This window comes from Panulirus ornatus, chromosome 52 (assembly GCF_036320965.1).
Source record: "Panulirus ornatus isolate Po-2019 chromosome 52, ASM3632096v1, whole genome shotgun sequence".
Lineage (NCBI taxonomy): Eukaryota > Metazoa > Arthropoda > Malacostraca > Decapoda > Palinuridae > Panulirus > Panulirus ornatus.
Genome location: NC_092275.1, coordinates 6038782 through 6061955, shown reverse-complemented (window position 1 = coordinate 6061955; position 23174 = coordinate 6038782). Strand labels below are relative to the sequence as shown.

The window sequence follows — 23174 nt, the reverse complement described above, 5'->3', positions numbered from 1 at the left end:
AGAGGTATGTGGTGGGGGTGAGGCCAGTGTCAGAGGTCTGTGGTGGGGGTGAGGCCAGTGTCAGAGGTCTGTGGTGGGGGATGAGGTCAGTGTCAGAGGTCTGTAGTGGGGGTGAGGACAGTGTCAGAGGTCTGTAGTGGGGGTGAGGACAGTGTCAGAGGTCTGTAGTGGGGATGAGGACAGTGTCAGAGGTCTGTACTGGGGGTGAGGCTAGTGTCAGAGGTCTGTAGTGGGGGTGAGGCCAGTGTCAGAGGTCTGTAGTGGGGGTGAGGCCAGTGTCAGAGGTCTGTGGTGGAGATGTGGCCAGTGTCAGAGGTATGTGGTGGGGGTGAGGCCAGTGTCACAGTTCTGTAGTCTGGGGTGAGGCCAGTGTCAGAGATGCAACCCATCCGGAGGACATCTTTTTATCTATATATGGAGTCCGACGTGATCCAGGCAGGAGCATTGTACAGTCATAGCCACCTAGAATGAAAAGTCAGTACAAGAGTAAAGGAAAGAGTAGCAGGGGTTACTCTGAGCTCCTTGGGTGTTTATAAACCCGACTTGTGAAGGTGGAACGGTTGAAGGAAGAAGGGAAGGGGGAAAAAGAAGAGACGGAAGATAATCCCACACCTTCACTGCACGAGATCAGGAGATATGATAACGATCAATCCTCGTGTGGAAGGTCTTCACACAAACACTGTGGGAAGCAGCTAGACATGTGCCACGAGTCCAGTTCGTAGGTGTTATGACACACAGCTCACGTGAGCAGTGGCCGGAGTGACACCCATGTAAGAGGGAGAAGGGATCAACATCACAGATAATAAGGTGGAATGTTTTGATTCCACTCTGGCTCGGAGAATCACCCCAGAGATGGGAGCAGTACTGTACAGTGGCAGGGTTGATTCAGATGGGTACAAGGCCTTTGACAAGCTTCTGTTTGCGGTCCCCCTACATCTACATTCCCACATCTACAACCTCCATATTCAGAATTCAACAAATTGAGATATTATATCACATATTTCAAAACATAGCCTTGCGTTCCTTTTGGCTGGCAAATGTGTGAAGGTGTAGTCAAGACTGCGAAGTATGCCCTACTCAACATTCGTTATGGTAACATTTGTGAGACGAGGTTGGGACATTTTAGTCTTCAGTGACTTACAACATGGAGTCATATGCCAACAAGTCAACAATGCATTCCTCCACTACCTTCCTATCTGTTCCTATCCTGTCTCACTGGATCTGCATGTCTCAACACAACATCCTCTATAAACTCAGACAAGATATCCCATTGAGAATAGAAGAAATCCGATTAAATTTAATGCCTTCCAAACCCAATTTCTCCCCATCTCTCGCACTCGAAAACACACTCACATCTTTCCTATGCCTTTTGATGGATCTATGATTCCACCACATAATGAACAGATCCAGTGTGGGCCACGGTAACACCTAACGTAGACACCTCACATTACACAGCTAACTCGTCTGCCACTAAGAAAATGAGAATCCTGTTTAGATGCCTTAATTCATCTCTTCTGAACAGTTGCTCCGTTTATACAAAGGACTGATGCGTCCTAACATGGAGAACTGCTGTAACATCTGGGAAGGTTCTACCACTATATCATGAACAGAATCTAGTCTGAAGTGGTTCAACTTACCAACTCTCTCCATCTGACTTCGCAATCTGAACCACTAGCCCTCCGCCGCTGTGATGGTTCACTTTCCTGCTCGTATTATTACTATTACTTTGGTCTCTCTTCCCAAGAGCTGGATGTGTGTGTTTCCCCATCCATAGCTAGACCACGCAATGCTCGGCAAGGTGCTACGTCACGTGTGGCAACTCAAGGGTGGGCCATTTTGATATTTGTTTCTTTTCTTACACCTCCAAGCCTTGGAAGTCTCTACCCCCGTCGTATCTTTCCTAAAAACTACGTCTTGGCCTTTTTTGAAAAGCAGCATATTCTTCTGAACTTGATGAGGACTTTGGCTTATTCACTTAATGAGGAATGATAACTCGCTCTCAAAGATAATGATTTAAAGGCCTGATAATGATAAAGAAGTTATTCTATTGTAGCGATTATGTACCAAAGTTCTTTTTTGAAACATACATCGGGATAGGACGAAATTTACGAATATAGATTTTTCAGTTTCCCTAATAATGACATAGGATAAAACTTATATATAATCTTAAAGAAGATAAGAGCGAGTGATGTTATTTTGCTCACGAAACATCTTCATAGTAATACATGTGTAGCTCACGACCAGACGTTATGCACGGCTTGCCAGAGGTGCATAAGGAGGTTAATCCCCTGCGGACATTTGCAACAGCCAATTGGCACTTAACAGTTACGCTCGAAATTCTTTTCTTCAGTTATTTCACTAATAACTAATGATAAGTGTACAATAGACGATACATTGTCGTATGTAAATTTATAATTTGGATTTCACCAGTCGTGTTATGGCGCTCTTTTGAGGGTTCAATCTTTGTTTACACGAGGATATTATCAAGATCTATTATGATAGCTTACTCAGGCATCTGAACACAGCTCAGGTATTGATTATGAAAAATCTCATGATAGATCATTATCTTAATCATCCACAGTTTGTTATTGATCAACAACGCTACATTTGGACTTTTAAGTCATCGAACGATATCCATTTATATGTAAATTACTTGCACTGCCAACATAACGATATTATAATTACCTTGCAAGTGGAAAAAAATATGATGTCTTATCTTGATAACAAGATAAGTAAATGCGGTAAATTCCTTCTCAACATCAGTGAATAAGACACCATCATTTAATTACCTACGTACGAAATTTTTACTTCTTGTATAACCCTAGTCACAAGAGCACTCCAAATATGTTCTGATTATCTTAAATTCCAACTTGAAATAGAATCATTGAGAAATATCTTACGTAAGAACGGCTAATTTCTTTTTAAACTCCATTGGCGTTTATAGTGTTAACACACTAATTACAGTAAATTATCATGTTCTTCATTAACCTATCAAATATACCCTAGGGTGATATATATATATATATATGAATGTGAATAAGAGAAAGGTTATTAGGTACAGTAGGGTTGAGGGTCAAGTCAATTGGGAGGTGAGTTTGAATGGAGAAAAACTGGAGGAAGTGAAGTGTTTTAGATATCTGGGAGTGGATCTGGCAGCGGATGGAACCATGGAAGCGGAAGTGGATCATAGGGTGGGGGAGGGGGCGAAAATTCTGGGGGCCTTGAAGAATGTGTGGAAGTCGAGAACATTATCTCGGAAAGCAAAAATGGCTATGTTTGAAGGAATAGTGGTTCCAACAATGTTGTATGGTTGCGAGGCGTGGGCTATGGATAGAGTTGTGCGCAGGAGGATAGATGTGCTGGAAATGAGATGTTTGAGGACAATGTGTGGTGTGAGGTGGTTTGATCGAGTAAGTAACGTAAGGGTAAGAGAGATGTGTGGAAATAAAAAGAGCGTGGTTGAGAGAGCAGAAGAGGGTGTTTTGAAATGGTTCGGGCACATGGAGAGAATGAGTGAGGAAAGATTGACCAAGAGAATATATGTGTCGGAGGTGGAGGGAACGAGGAGAAGAGGGAGACCAAATTGGAGGTGGAAAGATGGAGTGAAAAAGATTTTGTGTGATCGGGGCCTGAACATGCAGGAGGGTGAAAGGAGGGCAAGGAATAGAGTGAATTGGAGCGATGTGGTATACCGGGGTTGACGTGCTGTCAGTGGATTGAATCAAGGCATGTGAAGCGTCTGGGGTAAACCATGGAAAGCTGTGTAGGTATGTGTATTTGCGTGTGTGGACGTATGTATATACATGTGTATGGGGGTGGGTTGGGCCATTTCTTTCGTCTGTTTCCTTGCGCTACCTCGCAAACGCGGGAGACAGCGATAAAAAAAAAAAAAAAAAAAAAAATATATATATATATATATATATATATATATATATATATATATATATATATATATATATATATATATATATATCCCAATCCTTTTCACTTGGAACGGTCGGTTATGCGCTTCGTAGGAAGCTAGGTAATTCATGACGTCAGTTTTACCCGTAAATTATTAGCATAAGAGTAGTTCTTAAAGCAAGAAATATAATCTAGTCATTTATCAAGTTCAAGGATGTGATTCCCACGTAGTTGCAAGTCGTCAATCGTCTACCAGGATTTAGAACAAAATCTGTGATGCTTCGTATATTGGCCAGACAGACAGACACAGACGCCTGAGCACGGACGAGCCAACTGCCTCATTGCCAATCTACACTGGCGACCACCACAGCCACCCCGATGTGGGCAGCGAACCTGACCCTCCCTCCCCACTGCCGGTCAGTTCCTCATGAAACGGTGATCGGTTAAGACCGGAGTCCCTTCCGTTGAACAGGAAAAAACCGGGAGGCCACTACACATAACACTGAAGCATCGATAGACTTATTGTGCTATTTTGGGTAAGTTATAATTAGGAGTAGAACTGTCTGGTTGTTGTAAAATGTATGTTTGAACGTTAGTTAGGTTGGTAATGATGGAGTGTACGGGAGTCAGTCTCGATTAAGAAATACTGCCTTTGTTGAATTTGTAAGTCATGTAGTAATGTATTTCAGACGAGATAGGATTGTTATTCATTACTGATTATTCCATCATTATCTTAATCATCCACAGTTTGTTATTGATCAACAACGCTACATTTGGACTTTTAAAAGTCATCGAACGTTATCCTTTTATATGTAAATTACTTGCACTGCCAACATAACGATATTATAATTACCTTGCAAAGTGGAAAAAATGATATCTTGTCTTGTCTTGATAACAAGATAAGTAAATGCGGTAAATTCCTTCTCAACATCAGTGAATAAGACACCATCATTTAATTACCTACGTACGAAATTTTTACTTGTGTAACCCTAGTCACAAGAGCACTCCAAATATGTTCTGATTATCTTAAATTCCAAATCATTTTCTCATTTCGTGTTATACTATCATATATATATATATATGATAGTAAATTTTAGGGAGAATAAAAAGATGTTCTGGAAGGAGGTAAATAGGGTGCGTAAGACAAGGGAGCAAATGGGAACTTCAGTGAAGGGCGTAAATGGGGAGGTGATAACAAGTAGTGGTGATGTGAGAAGGAGATGGAATGAGTATTTTGAAGGTTTGTTGAATGTGTCTGATGACAGAGTGGCAGATATAGGGTGTTTGGGTCGAGGTGGTGTGCAAAGTGAGAGGGTTAGGGAAAATGATTTGGTAAATAGAGAAAAGGTAGTAAAAGCTTTGCGGAAGATGAAAGCCGGCAAGGCAGCAGGTTTGGATGGTATTGCAGTGGAATTTATTAAAAAAGGGGGTGACTGTATTGTTGACTGGTTGGTAAGGTTATTTAATGTATGTATGAATCATGGTGAGGTGCCTGAGGATTGGCGGAATGCGTGCATAGTGCCATTGTACAAAGGCAAAGGGGATAAGAGTGAGTGCTCAAATTACAGAGGTATAAGTTTGTTGAGTATTCCTGGTAAATTATATGGGAGGGTATTGATTGTGAGGGTGAAGGCATGTACAGAGCATCAGATTGGGGAAGAGCAGTGTGGTTTCAGAAGTGGTAGAGGATGTGTGGATCAGGTGTTTGCTTTGAAGAATGTATGTGAGAAATACTTAGAAAAGCATATGGATTTGTATGTAGCATTTATGGATCTGGAGAAGGCATATGATAGAGTTGATAGAGATGCTCTGTGGAAGGTATTAAGGATATATGGTGTGGGAGGCAAGTTGTTAGAAGCAGTGAAAAGTTTTTATCGAGGATGTAAGGCATGTGTACGTGTAGGAAGAGAGGAAAGTGATTGGTTCTCAGTGAATGTAGGTTTGCGGCAGGGGTGTGTGATGTCTCCATGGTTGTTTAATTTGTTTATGGATGGGGTTGTTAGGGAGGTAAATGCAAGAGTCTTGGAAAGAGGGGCAAGTATGAAGTCTGTTGGGGATGAGAGAGCTTGGGAAGTGAGTCAGTTGTTGTTCGCTGATGATACAGCGCTGGTGGCGGATTCATGTGAGAAACTGCAGAAGCTGGTGACGGAGTTTGGTAAAGTGTGTGGAAGAAGAAAGTTAAGAGTAAATGTGAATAAGGGCAAGGTTATTAGGTACAGTAGGGTTGAGGGTCAAGTCAATTGGGAGGTGAGTTTGAATGGAGAAAAACTGGAGGAAGTGAAGTGTTTTAGATATCTGGGAGTGGATCTGTCAGCGGATGGAACCATGGAAGCGGAAGTGGATCATAGGGTGGGGGAGGGGGCGAAAATTTTGGGAGCCTTGAAAAATGTGTGGAAGTCGAGAACATTATCCCGGAGAGCAAAAATGGGTATGTTTGAAGGAATAGTGGTTCCAACAATGTTGTATGGTTGCGAGGCGTGGGCTATGGATAGAGTTGTGCGCAGGAGGATGGATGTGCTGGAAATGAGATGTTTGAGGACAATGTGTGGTGTGAGGTGGTTTGATCGAGTAAGTAACGTAAGGGTAAGAGAGATGTGTGGAAATAAAAAGAGCGTGGTTGAGAGAGCAGAAGAGGGTGTTTTGAAATGGTTTGGGCACATGGAGAGAATGAGTGAGGAAAGATTGACCAAGAGGATATATGTGTCGGAGGTGGAGGGAACGAGGAGAAGAGGGAGACCAAATTGGAGGTGGAAAGATGGAGTGAAAAGGATTTTGTGTGATCGGGGCCTGAACATGCAGGAGGGTGAAAGGAGGGCAAGGAATAGAGTGAATTGGAGCGATGTGGTATACCGGGGTTGTCGTGCTGTCAGTGGATTGAATCAAGGCATGTGAAGCGTCTGGGGTAAACCATGGAAAGCTGTGTAGGTGTGTATATTTGCGTGTGTGGACGTGTGTATGTACATGTGTATGGGGGGGGTTGGGCCATTTCTTTCGTCTGTTTCCTTGCGCTACCTCGCAAACGCGGGAGACAGCGACAAAGTATAAAAAAAAAAAAAAAAATATATATATATATATTCCTATGAGTCCACGGGGAAAATGAAACACGATAAGTTTCCAAGTGCACTTTCGTGTAATCACATCATTTATGGATCTGGAGAAGGGTTGACAAAGATGCTCTGTGGAAGGTAGTAAGAAAATGTGGTGTGGGAGGCAAGTTGCTAGAAGCAGTGAAAAGTTTTTACCGAGGATATTAGGCATGTGTACGAGTACGAAGAGAGGAAAGTGATTGGTTCTCAGTGAATGTCGGTTTGCGGCAGAGGTGCGTGATGTCTCAACGGTTGTTTAATTTGTTTATGGATGGGGTTTTTCGGGAGGTGAATGCAAGAGTTTTGGAGAGAGGGGCAAGTATGCAGTCTGTTGTGGGTGAGAGGGCTTGGGAAGTGAGTCAGTTGTTGTTCGCTGATGATACAGCGCTGGTGGCTGATTCGGGTGAGAAACAGCAGAAGCTGGTGACTGAGTTTGGTCAAGTGTGCGAAAGAAGAAAGCTGAGAGTAAATGTGAATAAGAGCAAGATTACTAGGTACAGTAGGGTTGAGGGACAAGTCAACTGGGAGGTAAGTTTGAATGGAGAAAAACCAGAGGAAGTGAAGTGTTCTAGACATCTGGGAGTGGATTTGGCAGCGGATGGAACCACGGCAGCGGAAGTGAGTTACGGGGGGGGGGGGGGGGGGGGGGGGGGGGGGGGGGGGGGGGGGGGGGGGGGGGGGGGGGGGGGGGGGGGGGGGGGGGGGGGGGAGTTCTGGGAGCTTTGAAGAATGTGTGGAAGGCGAGAACATTATCTCGGAAAGCAAAAATGGGTATGTTTGAAGGAATAGTGGATCTAACAATGTTATATGGTTGCGGGGCCTGGTCTATAGATAGGGTTGTGCGGAGGAGGGTGGATACGTTAGAAATGAGATGTTTGAGGACAATGTTGTGTGAGGTGGTTTGATCGAGTAGGTAATGAAAGGGTGAGAGAGGTGTGGTAATAAAAAGAATGTGGTCGAGAGAGCAGAAGAGGGTGTATTGAAATGGTCTGGTCACATGGAGAGTATGCGCAAGGAAAGGTTGACAAAGAGGACATATGTGTCAGAGATGGAGGGAACGAGAAGTGGAGACCCAATCGTAGGTGGAGGGATGGAGTGAAAAAAGATTTTTGGCGATCGGAGCCTGAACATGCAGGAGGTTAAAAGGCATGCAAGGAATAGAGTGAATTGGAACGATGTGGTATACCGGGGTCGGCGTGCTGTCAATGGATTGAACCAGGGTATGTGAAGCGTCTGGGGCAAACCATGGAAAGTTTTGTGGGGCCTGAATGTGGAAAGGGAGCTGTGGTTTCGGTGCATTATGCATCACAGCTAGAGACTGAATGTGAACGAATGTGGCCTTTGTCGTCTTTTCCTTGCGCTACCTCGCGCGCGTGCGGGAGGAGGGGGTTGTTATTTCATGTGTGGCGGAGTGGCGACGGGAATGAATAAAGGCAGCAAGTATGAATTATGTACATGTGTATATATGTATATGTCTGTGTACGTATATATATATATATATATATATATATATATATATATATATATATATATATATATATATATCCTTCTCACATCACCACTACTTGTTATCACCTCCCCATTTACGCCCTTCACTGAAGTTCCCATTTGCTCCCTTGTCTTACGCACCCTATTTACCTCCTTCCAGAACATCTTTTTATTCTCCCTAAAATTTACTGATAGTCTCTCACCCCAACTCTCATTTGCCCTTTTTTTCACCTCTTGCACCTTTCTCTTGACCTCCTGTCTCTTTCTTTTATACTTCTCCCACTCAATTGCATTTTTTCCCTGCAAAAATCGTCCAAATGCCTCTCTCTTCTCTTTCACTAATACTCTTACTTCTTCATCCCACCACTCACTACCCTTTCTAAACAGCCCACCTCCCACTCTTCTCATGCCACAAGCATCTTTTGCGCAATCCATCACTGATTCCCTAAATACCTCCCATTCCTCCCCCACTCCCCTTACTTCCATTGTATATATATATATATATATATATATATATATATATATATATATATATTTTTTTTTTTTTTTTTTTATACTTTGTTGCTGTCTCCCGCGTTTGCGAGGTAGCGCAAGGAAACAGACGAAAGAAATGGCCCAACCCCCCCCCCCCATACACATGTATATACATACGTCCACACACGCAAATATACATACCTACACAGCTTTCCATGGTTAACCCCAGACGCTTCACATGCCTTGATTCAATCCACTTACAGCACGTCAGCCCCGGTATACCACATCGCTCCAATTCACTATTCCTTGCCCTCCTTTCACCCTCCTGCATGTTCAGGTCCCGATCACACAAAATCTTTTTCACTCCATCTTTCCACCTCCAATTTGGTCTCCCTCTTCTCCTTGTTCCCTCCACCTCCGACACATATATCCTCTTGGTCAATCTTTCCTCACTCATCCTCTCCATGTGCCCAAACCACTTCAAAACACCCTCTTCTGCTCTCTCAACCACGCTCTTTTTATTTCCACACATCTCTCTTACCCTTACGTTACTCACTCGATCAAACCACCTCACACCACACATTGTCCTCAAACATCTCATTTCCAGCACATCCATCCTCCTGCGCACAACTCTATCCATAGCCCACGCCTCGCAACCATACAACATTGTTGGAACCACTATTCCTTCAAACATACCCATTTTTGCTTTCCGAGATAATGTTCTCGACTTCCACACATTCTTCAAGGCCCCCAGAATTTTCACCCCCTACCCCACCCTATGATCCACTTCCGCTTCCATGGTTCCATCCGCTGCCAGATCCACTCCCAGATATCTAAAACACTTCACTTCCTCCAGTTTTTCTCCATTCAAACTCACCTCCCAATTGACTTGACCCTCAACCCTACTGTACCTAATAACCTTGCTCTTATTCACATTTACTCTTAACTTTCTTCTTTCACACACTTTACCAAACTCAGTCACCAGCTTCTGCAGTTTCACACATGAATCAGCCACCAGCGCTGTGTCATCAGCGAACAACAACTGACTCACTTTCCAAGCTCTCTCATCCCCAACAGACTTCATACTTGCCCCTCTTTCCAAAACTCTTGCATTTACCTCCCTAACAACCCCATCCATAAACAAATTAAACAACCATGGAAACATCACACACCCCTGCCGCAAACCTACATTCATTGAGAACCAATCACTTTCCTCTCTTCCTACACGTACACATGCCTTACATCCTCGATAAAAACTTTTCACTGCTTTTAACAACTTTCCTCCCACACCATATATTCTTAATACCTTCCACAGAGCATCTCTATCAACTCTATCATATGCCTTCTCCAGATCCATAAATGCTACATACAAATCCATTTGCTTTTCTAAGTATTTCTCACATACATTCTTCAAAGCAAACACCTGATCCACACATCCTCTACCACTTCTGAAACCACACTGCTCTTCCCCAATCTGATGCTCTGTACATGCCTTCACCCTCTCAATCAATACCCTCCCATATAATTTACCAGGAATACTCAACAAACTTATACCTCTGTAATTTGAGCACTCACTCTTATCCCCTTTGCCTTTGTACAATGGCACTATGCACGCATTCCGCCAATCCTCAGGCACCTCACCATGAGTCATACATACATTAAATAACCTTACCAACCAGTCAACAATACAGTCACCCCCTTTTTTAATAAATTCCACTGCAATACCATCCATATATCTTTTTCTTTCAAACTATTCGCCATTTCCCGCGTTAGCGAGGTAGCTTTAAGAACAGAGGACTGGGCCTTTGAGGGAATATCCTCACCTGGCCCCCTTCTCTGTTCCTTCTTTTGGGAAAAAAAAAAAGGATTTCTAGCGCCACGCTCCTTCCCCTTTTAGTCGCCTTCTACGACACGCAAATATATATATATATATATATATATATATATATATATGGGTGGGTTGGGCCATCCTTTCGTCTGTTACCTTCCCTACCTCGCTAACGCGGGAGACAGCGACAAAGTATAATAGATAAATAAATGAATTTATATATCTGTTTATATCTGCCACTCTATCATTTAACATACTCAACAAACTTTCAAAATACTCACTCCATTTCCTTCTCACATCACCACAACTTATCACCTCCCCATTTACCCCACTTCACCGATGTTCCCATTTGTTCTCTTGTCTTACGCACTTTATTTATCTCCTTCCAAAACATCTTTTCATTTTCCCTAGAATATAATGATACTCTTACCTCCCGCCTCTTTATTAGCGAAATAGAAGAGAGAGGAATTTGGACGATTTTTGGAGGGAAATAATGCAAATGAGTGGGATATGTATAAAAGAAAGAGGCAGGAGGTCAAGAGAAAGGTGCAAGAGGTGAAAAAGAGGGCAAATGATAGTTGGGGTGAGAGAGAGTCATTAAATTCTTGGGGAGAATAAAAAGATGTTTCGGAAGGAGGTTGATAAAGTGGGTAAGACAAGGGAACAAATGGGAAGATCAATGAAGGAGGCTAATGGGGAGGTGATAACAAGTAGTGGTGATGTGAGAAGGAGATGGAGTGAGAATTTTGAAGGTTTGTTGAATGTGTTTGATGATAGTTTGATGATATAGGGTGTTTTGGTCGAGGTGGTGTGCAAAGTGAGGTTAGGGAGAATGAGTTGGTAAATAGAGAGGAGGTAGCAAAAGCTTTGCGGAAGATGAAAGCCGGCAAGGCAGCGGGTTTGGATGGTATTGCGGTGGAATTTTTAAAAAAATGGTCACTGTGTTGTTGACTGGTTGGTAAGGTCATTTGATGTATGTATGACCCATGGTGAGGTGCCTGAGGATTGGCGGAATGCTTGCATAGTGCCATTGTACAAAGGCAAAGGGGATAAAGGTGAGTGCTCAAATTATAGAGGTATAAGTGAGTATTCCTGGGAAATTATATGAGAGGGTATTGACTGAGAGGGTGAAGGCATGTACAGAGCATCAGATTGGGGAAGAGCAGTGTGGCTTTAGAAGTGGTAGAGGATGTGTGGATCAGGTGTTTGCTTTGAAGAATGTATGTGAGAAATACTTAGAAAAGCAAATGGATTTGTGTGTAGCATTTATGGGTCTGGAGAAGGCATATGATAAAGTTGATAGAGATGCTCTGTGGAAGGTATTAAGAATATATGGTGTGGGAGGCAAGTTGCTAGAAGCAGTGAAATGTTTTTATCGAAGATGTAAAGCTTGTGCACGAGTAGGAAGAGAGGAAAGTGATTGGTTCTCAGTGAATGTCGGTTTGCGGCAGGGGCGCGTGATGTCTCAACGGTTGTTTAATTTGTTTATGGATGGGGTTGTTAGGGAGGTGAATGCAAGAGTCTTGGAGAGAGGGCCAAGTATGCAGTCTGTTGTGGATGAGAGAGCTTGGGAAGTGAGTCAGTTGTTGTTCGCTGATGATACAGCGCTGGTGGCTGATTCGGGTGAGAAACTGCAGAAGCTGGTGACTGAGTTTGGTCAAGTGTGTGAAAGAAGAAAGATAAGAATAAATGTGAATAAGAGCAAGGTTATTAGGCACAGTAGGATTGAGGGACAAGTCAATCGGGAGGTAAGTTTGAATGGAGAAAAGCTGGAGGAAGTGAAGTGTTTTAGATATCTAAGAGTGGATTTGGCAGCGAATGGAACCATGGAAGCTGAAGCAAGTTAAAGGGTGGGGGAGGAGGCGAAAGTTCTGGGAGCGTTGAAGTGTGTGTGGAAGGCGAGAACATTATTTTGGAAAGCAAAAATGGGTATGTTTGAAGGAATAGTGCTTCCGACAATGTTATATGGTTGCGAGGCGTGGGCTATAGATAGAGTTGTGCGGAGGAGGATGAATGTGCTAGAAATGAGATGTTTGAGGACAATATGTGGTGTGAGGTGGTTTGACCGAGTAAGTAATGAAAGGGTAAGAGAGATGTGTGGTAATAGTGTGGTTGAGAGAGCAGAAGAGGGTGTGTTGAAATGTTTTGGATACATGGAGAGAATGAGTGAGGAAAGATTGACCAAGAGGATATATGTGTCAGAGGTGGAGGGAACGAGGAGAAATGGGGATGCCAAATTGGAGGTGGAAGGGTCGAGTGAAAAAGATATTGAGTGATCGGGGCTTGAACATGCAGGAGGGTGAAAGGCGTACAAGGAATAGACTGAATCGGAACGATGTGGTATACCGGGGTCGACGTGCTGTCAGTGGATTGAATCAAGGCATGTGAAGCGTCCGGGGTAAACCATGGAAAGCTGTGTAGGTGTGTATATTTGCGTGTGTGGACGTGTGTATGTACATGTGTATGGGGGGGGTTGGGCCATTTCTTTCGTCTGTTTCCTTGCGCTACCTCGCAAACGCGGGAGACAGCGACAAAGTATAAAAAAAAAAAAAAAAAAAATATATATATATATATTCTATGAGTCCACGGGGAAAATGAAACACGATAAGTTTCCAAGTGCACTTTCGTGTAATCACATCATTTATGGATCTGGAGAAGGGTTGACAAAGATGCTCTGTGGAAGGTAGTAAGAAAATGTGGTGTGGGAGGCAAGTTGCTAGAAGCAGTGAAAAGTTTTTACCGAGGATATTAGGCATGTGTACGAGTACGAAGAGAGGAAAGTGATTGGTTCTCAGTGAATGTCGGTTTGCGGCAGAGGTGCGTGATGTCTCAACGGTTGTTTAATTTGTTTATGGATGGGGTTTTTCGGGAGGTGAATGCAAGAGTTTTGGAGAGAGGGGCAAGTATGCAGTCTGTTGTGGGTGAGAGGGCTTGGGAAGTGAGTCAGTTGTTGTTCGCTGATGATACAGCGCTGGTGGCTGATTCGGGTGAGAAACAGCAGAAGCTGGTGACTGAGTTTGGTCAAGTGTGCGAAAGAAGAAAGCTGAGAGTAAATGTGAATAAGAGCAAGATTACTAGGTACAGTAGGGTTGAGGGACAAGTCAACTGGGAGGTAAGTTTGAATGGAGAAAAAACCAGAGGAAGTGAAGTGTTCTAGACATCTGGGAGTGGATTTGGCAGCGGATGGAACCACGGCAGCGGAAGTGAGTACGGGGGGGGGGGGGGGGGGGGGGGAGGGGTGGGGGGGGGGGGGGGGGGGGGGGGGGGGGAGGGGGTTCTGGGAGCTTTGAAGAATGTGTGGAAGGCGAGAACATTATCTCGGAAAGCAAAAATGGGTATGTTTGAAGGAATAGTGGATCTAACAATGTTATATGGTTGCGGGGCCTGGTCTATAGATAGGGTTGTGCGGAGGAGGGTGGATGTGTTAGAAATGAGATGTTTGAGGACAATGTTGTGTGAGGTGGTTTGATCGAGTAGGTAATGAAAGGGTGAGAGATGTGTGGTAATAAAAAGAATGTGGTCGAGAGAGCAGAAGAGGGTGTATTGAAATGGTCTGGTCACATGGAGAGTATGCGCAAGGAAAGGTTGACAAAGAGGACATATGTGTCAGAGATGGAGGGAACGAGAAGTGGGAGACCCAATCGTAGGTGGAGGGATGGAGTGAAAAAAGATTTTTGGCGATCGGGGCCTGAACATGCAGGAGGTTAAAAGGCATGCAAGGAATAGAGTGAATTGGAACGATGTGGTATACCGGGGTCGGCGTGCTGTCAATGGATTGAACCAGGGCATGTGAAGCGTCTGGGGCAAACCATGGAAAGTTTTGTGGGGCCTGAATGTGGAAAGGGAGCTGTGGTTTCGGTGCATTATGCATCACAGCTAGAGACTGAATGTGAACGAATGTGGCCTTTGTCGTCTTTTCCTAGCGCTACCTCGCGCGCGTGCGGGAGGAGGGGCTTGTTATTTCATGTGTGGCGGAGTGGCGACGGAAATGAATAAAGGCAGCAAGTATGAATTATGTACATGTGTATATATGTATATGTCTGTGTACGTATATATATATATATATATATATATATATATATATATATATATATATATATATATATATATATATATAATATATATACATATATATATATATATATATATATATATATATATATATACATATTATAATATATATTTTTTTTTTCTATACTTTGTCGCTGTCTCCCGCGTTTTGCGAGGTAGCGCAAGGAAACAGACGAAAGAAATGGCCCCAACCCCCCCCCCCCCCCCATACACATGTATATACATACGTCCACACACGCAAATATACATACCTACACAGCTTTCCATGGTTTACCCCAGACGCTTCACATGCCTTGATTCAATCCACTGACAGCACGTCAGCCCCGGTATACCACATCGCTCCAATTCACTCTATTCCTTGCCCTCCTTTCACCCTCCTGCATGTTCAGGCCCCGATCACACAAAATCTTTTTCACTCCATCTTTCCACCTCCAATTTGGTCTCCCTCTTCTCCTTGTTCCCTCCACCTCCGACACGTATATCCTCTTGGTCAATCTTTCCTCATTCATCCTCTCCATGTGCCCAAACCACTTCAAAACACCCTCTTCTGCTCTCTCAACCACGCTCTTTTTATTTCCACACATCTCTCTTACCCTTACGTTACTCACTCGATCAAACCACCTCACACCACACATTGTCCTCAAACATCTCATTTCCAGCACATCCATCCTCCTGTGCACAACTCTATCCATAGCCCACGCCTCGCAACCATACAACATTGCTGGAACCACTATTCCTTCAAACATACCCATTTTTGCTTTCCGAGATAATGTTCTCGACTTCCACACATTCTTCAAGGCCCCCAGAATTTTCGCCCCCTCCCCCACCCTATGATCCACTTCCGCTTCCATGGTTCCATCCGCTGCCAGATCCACTCCCAGATATCTAAAACACTTCACTTCCTCCAGTTTTTCTCCATTCAAACTCGCCTCCCAATTGACTTGACCCTCAACCCTACTGTACCTAATAACCTTGCTCTTATTCACATTTACTCTTAACTTTCTTCTTCCACACACTTTACCAAACTCAGTCACCAGCTTCTGCAGTTTCACACATGAATCAGCCACCAGCGCTGTGTCATCAGCGAACAACAACTGACTCACTTCCCAAGCTCTCTCATCCCCAACAGACTTCATACTTGCCCCTCTTTCCAAAACTCTTGCATTTACCTCCCTAACAACCCCATCCATAAACAAATTAAACAACCATGGAGACAAAACGCGCCCCTGCCGCAAACCTACATTCACTGAGAACCAATCACTTTCCTCTCTTCCTACACGTACACATGCCTTACATCCTCGATAAAAACTTTTCACTGCTTTTAACAACTTTCCTCCCACACCATATATTCTTAATACCTTCCACAGAGCATCTCTATCAACTCTATCATATGCCTTCTCCAGATCCATAAATGCTACATACAAATCCATTTGCTTTTCTAAGTATTTCTCACATACATTCTTCAAAGCAAACACCTGATCCACACATCCTCTACTACTTCTGAAACCACACTGCTCTTCCCCAATCTGATGCTCTGTACATGCCTTCACCCTCTCAATCAATACCCTCCCATATAATTTACCAGGAATACTCAACAAACTTATACCTCTGTAATTTGAGCACTCACTCTTATCCCCTTTGCCTTTGTACAATGGCACTATGCACGCATTCCGCCAATCCTCAGGCACCTCACCATGAGTCATACATACATTAAATAACCTTACCAACCAGTCAACAATACAGTCACCCCCTTTTTTAATAAATTCCACTGCAATACCATCCATATATCTTTTTCTTTCAAACTATTCGCCATTTCCCGCGTTAGCGAGGTAGCTTTAAGAACAGAGGACTGGGCCTTTGAGGGAATATCCTCACCTGGCCCCCTTCTCTGTTCCTTCTTTTGGGAAAAAAAAAAAAAGAGGAGGATTTCCAGCGTCACGCTCCTTCCCCTTTTAGTCGCCTTCTACGACACGCAAATATATATATATATATATATATATATATATATATATATATATATATATATATATATATATATATATATATATGGGTGGGTTGGGCCATCCTTTCGTCTGTTACCTTCCCTACCTCGCTAACGCGGGAGACAGCGACAAAGTATAATAAATAAATGAATTTATATATCTATTTATATCTGCCACTCTATCATTTAACATACTCAACAAACTTTCAAAATACTCACTCCATTTCCTTCTCACATCACCACAACTTATCACCTCCCCATTTACCCCACTTCACCGATGTTCCCATTTGTTCTCTTGTCTTACGCACTTTATTTATCTCCTTCCAAAACATCTTTTCATTTTCCCTAGAATATAATGATACTCTTACCTCCCGCCTCTTTATTAGCGAAATAGAAGAGAGAGGGATTTGGACGATTTTTGGAGGGAAGTAATGCAAATGAGTGGGATATGTATAAAAGAAAGAGGCAGGAGGTCAAGAGAAAGGTGCAAGAGGTGAAAAAGAGGGCAAATGATAGTTGGGGTGAGAGAGTCATTAAATTCTTGGGGAGAATAAAAAGATGTTTCGGAAGGAGGTTGATAAAGTGGGTAAGACAAGGGAACAAATGGGAAGATCAATGAAGGAGGCTAATGGGGAGGTGATAACAAGTAGTGGTGATGTGAGAAGGAGATGGAGTGAGAATTTTGAAGGTTTGCTGAATGTGTTTGATGATAGTTTGATGATATAGGGTGTTTTGGTCGAGGTGGTGTGCAAAGTGAGGTTAGGGAGAATGAGTTGGTAAATAGAGAGGAGGTAGCAAAAGCTTTGCGGAAGATGAAAGCCAGCAAGGCAGCGGGTTTGGATGGTATTGCGGTGGAATTTTAAAAAAAATGGTCACTGTGTTGTTGACTGGTTGGTAAGGTCATTTGATGTATGTATGACCCATGGTGAGGTGCCTGAGGATTGGCGGAATGCTTGCATAGTGCCATTGTACAAAGGCAAAGGGGATAAAGGTGAGTGCTCAAATTATAGAGGTATAAGTTGAGTATTCCTGGGAAATTATATGAGAGGGTATTGACTGAGAGGGTGAAGGCATGTACAGAGCATCAGATTGGGGAAGAGCAGTGTGGCTTTAGAAGTGGTAGAGGATGTGTGGATCAGGTGTTTGCTTTGAAGAATGTATGTGAGAAATACTTAGAAAAGCAAATGGATTTGTATGTAGCATTTATGGGTCTGGAGAAGGCATATGATAAAGTTGATAGAGATGCTCTGTGGAAGGTATTAAGAATATATGGTGTGGGAGGCAAGTTGCTAGAAGCAGTGAAATGTTTTTATCGAAGATGTAAAGCTTGTGTACGAGTAGGAAGAGAGGAAAGTGATTGGTTCTCAGTGAATGTCGGTTTGCGGCAGGGGCGCGTGATGTCTCAACGGTTGTTTAATTTGTTTATGGATGGGGTTGTTAGGGAGGTGAATGCAAGAGTCTTGGAGAGAGGGCCAAGTATGCAGTCTGTTGTGGATGAGAGAGCTTGGGAAGTGAGTCAGTTGTTGTTCGCTGATGATACAGCGCTGGTGGCTGATTCGGGTGAGAAACTGCAGAAGCTGGTGACTGAGTTTGGTCAAGTGTGTGAAAGAAGAAAGTTAAGAATAAATGTGAATAAGAGCAAGGTTATTAGGCACAGTAGGATTGAGGGACAAGTCAATCGGGAGGTAAGTTTGAATGGAGAAAAGCTGGAGGAAGTGAAGCGTTTTAGATATCTAAGAGTGGATTTGGCAGCGAATGGAACCATGGAAGCTGAAGCAAGTTAAAGGGTGGGGGAGGAGGCGAAAGTTCTGGGAGCGTTGAAGTGTGTGTGGAAGGAGAGAACATTATTTTGGAAAGCAAAAATGGGTATGTTTGAAGGAATAGTGCTTCCGACAATGTTATATGGTTGCGAGGCGTGGGCTATAGATAGAGTTGTGCGGAGGAGGATGAATGTGCTAGAAATGAGGTGTTTGAGGACAATATGTGGTGTGAGGTGGTTTGACCGAGTAAGTAATGAAAGGGTAAGAGAGATGTGTGGTAATAAAGAGCGTGGTTGAGAGAGCAGAAGAGGGTGTGTTGAAATGTTTTGGATACATGGAGAGAATGAGTGAGGAAAGATTGACCAAGAGGATACATGTGTCAGAGGTGGAGGGAACGAGGAGAAATGGGGATGCCAAATTGGAGGTGGAAGGATCGAGTGAAAAAGATATTGAGTGATCGGGGCTTGAACATGCAGGAGGGTGAAAGGCGTACAAGGAATAGACTGAATCGGAACGATGTGGTATACCGGGGTCGACGTGCTATCAATGGATTGAACCAGGGCATGTGAAGCGTCTGGGATAAACCATGGAAAGTTCTGTGGGGCCTGGATGTGGAAAGGGAGCTGTTGTTTCGGTGCATTATACATGACAGCTAGAGACTGAGTGTGAACGAATTTGGCCTTTGTTGTCTTTTCCTAGCGCTACCTCGCACACATGAGGAGGGGAGGGTGTTGTCATTTCATGTGTGGTGGGGTGGCGACGGGATGAATAAGGGCACAAAGTGGATAAACCATATATATATATATATATATATATATATATATATATATATATATATATATATATATATATATATATATTATATATATATATATATATATATATATATATATATATATATATATATATATATATATATATAAACTTTGCATACTGGGACGAACCATAGTTTTGCAGTCTGGTTTTAAGCAAACAATTGCGGCTCCTGTATAATTCAACACTACAATGCAGTGTGATACAATATCTATACAGTACCTCCAGCTTGTGGGAAGCAGGCCTAGCGTTGTATTGCTTTGATACCAAGGTTACAAGACAGGTGGAGGATATGGTTGACCCAAACACTCTTAGGTAATTGCGGGGCTGAAACTTTGATTTTTTTTGATAGTTAATGGAGGGAAACAAGTGTGCTTTTACATACTGGAAAAAATGACGTTTTTGATTTGTTGACTCCTTGGGATCTGTATAATTCAAGACTCTTCTGAAGTATCATATCGCTGGTTTACATGATAGTAAATACGTCATTAAGTCATACAGATGTATGGTTATTGTATTTATTTGATAAATGCGCTGAAAACCGATGTTTGATTCTAAGAGAAAATGGACGTTGCTGGATTGAAAGAAAACGAAATCTTACTCTTTATGGTACACTAATATTTTCTTCATGTACGTTTTATATTTTTCTAGTATTTGGAAACCGTTTCTTACAACCACTGCGTTTTTCCTTAAGCAATAGAGTAAAAAGTTTACTTAGAATAATATGTATTTAGGTATATACAAGTAACAAGATAATTGTATAAAGATAATGGTATAAAGAATCCCTTTTTGGGTAAACTTAGAGCTAACCTATTGATAGATTTTATCTCTTCTTACATTGAATCACGTATGCTGCTAACGTAGAAAATAAAAAAGCGTCCTTTGGATATCTTTGTATGGTCTTCATTATTCAAGTCATGTATCACCGATGTTTCCTCAGAACTCACCCGTGACATATAACGAAAAGCATTTCGATTCAAACGAGGGTTTTGTTATGGCGTTAGTGATGCGGCATTTTGTGTACCATTGTGAGCATGTTATCTAACATTAGTGAGGTTATACCGTGAGTGAATAATTTCTTTTGGCAAATGACGAAAGACAATCCAATCTCGCCGAAGAACTCCTCTTTTCAAAGAAGGCCACTGTGGCTCTGCTGCTGAGTGTAGTGCACTTTTAGAGTTGCAGGGGCCCCTTTAGGAAAGATAACAGGATAACACTAGGAGCCTCGTAAGAAAAAATGGTCTTACGGTACCTAATCAGCAGATATCTATCACTTTGTATTATCTAAACGAACGTAGGTATTCTTCATGAGTCTACCTTAAAATTTCATAATTACGTTTTCTCTAAAGGCCTACGATGCCCATTTTCTGTCTTCTCGACAATATCTTTAAATTACATTAGAGTTATCATTAAACTCCTTACAAAATTCGTGTTCCTCATATTCAAGGATGATAGTTGCCCCTTTACGGATTAACACTTTCAAACCCTCATGAAAAATGAAGAAATAAAGTTTATCATATGTCGGGGACTCGAACCTACGTCGCGTTCACGACTCAAAATGGTGTCGGTGGAGCGTAACCCTCATCGTGTTACAGATATGTCTCCGCATGACTTTGCTTTGACACTAATCCTGCCTACCGCAGACTCGGCCTAAGCCTCCTTGTCTGTGAAGCGGTCTTAGGATGGACAGAGGTTTTCATACCCGACACTTTCTGCCAAGGGTCTGAGGAGTTTCCCCAGGATCGTCTCCGACCCCGAAAGCGGAACGTCCACCGAGCAACCACTAGAGTCGAGCGAGGTAAACAAGGTCTATGCTGGGTTCTTGCCTCGCCTCGCCTCGCTCAGTTACTGGCGGAGTATTTCGCTCTCCACGATCGCTATGGAATACTTGTTTCCCTCGTCGTGCGCTGGTATGCCTCGCGTGCAAGGGGCAGAAGAAGGAAGGGGAAATAATGGTAATAAATGACTTAAAATAGCGTCATGTATGCGTAAGGTTGAATACGCTTTAGCGCGCGTTTGTATGTATGTCTGATGGCTTATTATAACGGGAAGATGTATACATGTTTTTACAGTATTAGCGTTATATTTCGGCCTATTCTATCTATCTCTATCTATCTATAGTGTGATTACTTGCAGCGGACAATAGGGGTAATTATATTTGCGTCACTGTGGTGTCTAATGTGATTTAATCTCTTGTGGCCACATCTCCGATCAGTCGCTGGGTCTTGTGTATACCTTGATCAAGGAATTGTAAATCTTATGCCCCAGTTACGCCCCGTGGAGGGCAGAGGAGGGCAGCCCCCACTGGCTCAAGCAGTGGAGGGCAGCGCCCCCACCAGATTTAGCAGTGGAGGGCAGCGGCTCTAGCAGTGGAGGGCAGCCCCCACTGGCTCAAGCAGTGGAGGGCAGCCCCCTACCAGCCTCAGTAGTGGAGGACAGCCCCAGCATCAGTGGAGGGCATTAATATCTCTAAGTATAACTTGTAATCTTCTATCCTTTATACCATTGTTATATACGTCACTCTCCTTGTATCTGTCCCTGTGGATGGGGGAGTAAATATGAGAATCCTGGAGCAGATTACAAGTCTATGGTATACTGGGAACTCGGAGAATGGGAGGCGAGTCATTTGCTATCTGAGAAAGATTCTGATGACATATTCTAGATAGGAACTTTAAAGTCTGGTGACAGAGCTTGGGTGTGTTTGTAGAGCAAGGAAACCAGAAGTTTGTGTGATTATAGATAAGGTAATTAGGTGCTGCTGTCACCCTGCTACACGTCTTTACTTTTATCAAGAGCTTGAGGTGGGGTTGGGGAGGCCTTGAAGTGGGGTGCTTTAGGTACGTGGGGAGGGATGTGGCAGCGGGTGGATCCATTGTGGGGGATGAGTGAGTCACATGGGAGAAGAGGGAATTAAAGGTCTTTGTTGCCTTAAAGTGAGTGTGGATGAAAAGATTAGTGTTCGTAAGGGCGAAGATGATCCAGACAATGTTGTACTGAGGCAGGTCTCTGGTTGTGGATGCAATAAGGAAAGGGGAGACGAAATGCCTGAGGACTATGTGGGTGTGAGACAGGTTGATCCTGTGGGAACTACTTGTTACAGAGCGGGGCGGTGGTGAGTGTGATGTGAGTTGTGCAATGTGGTTCATTATTATACTGACTGACGTGGTACATTCACGGCTGTCTACCATGAAAGGAAAATGGGATAACAAAATGAATAAAAAAAATTGTTCAGAGCTTCCTGTGTGTTTTTAGATCAAACATTCAAAGATAGAAAGGTTAAAGAATGAAGGGAGAGAATTTCAGAGGAGGTATCATAACGGTTAATCCTCGTCCAGCTGGTCATTATACCAAAACCTGAGGGAAGCAGCAGCCACACACGAGTCACGGGTCCAGGCCTTAGTGGCAAGGACACATGGAGGCAGCTGACGAGAGCGTTGGCATAATAGGGAGAGGACTTTGACATGGAGGACAGATTGTGGTTGGACAGAGAATGGATGACACGATGCCCTTGCGATTGTATTCTGGCTAATAAAAAGAGCCGAGGAAGAGCCAGCCAAACAAGTGAGCATTACCTTGTACCGGAGCGTATAACCTCGCTCTAGATGTGAAACAGCTGCTCAGAAAAGAAGTCATCACAACACCTGAACAAGTTCCTCAGCTTTTGGAAAGCAGATTTTGCAATGTTTATTACTTAGGGTTTCCAGGATAGAGTGAGTGGGGGGGGGGGGGTCATGATCATGCCTAACTTGTTTGTTATTATAAAGGCAAAT

At 43.2% G+C, this 23174-nt stretch overlaps 1 protein-coding gene across 10 annotated transcripts in view; it reads left to right on the top strand.

Annotated features, from left to right (window-relative positions):
• The first annotated feature begins 4294 nt into the window (after positions 1-4294).
• Positions 4295-23174, top strand: part of LOC139765006 (uncharacterized) — an 84780-nt gene continuing 65900 nt past the window's right edge. For all 10 annotated transcript variants that reach the window (XR_011716547.1, XR_011716545.1, XR_011716544.1 and 7 more), the window contains exon 1: positions 4295-4439. The gene's annotated coding sequence lies outside the window, so the exon portion shown is untranslated. The remainder of the gene's footprint in view (positions 4440-23174) is intronic.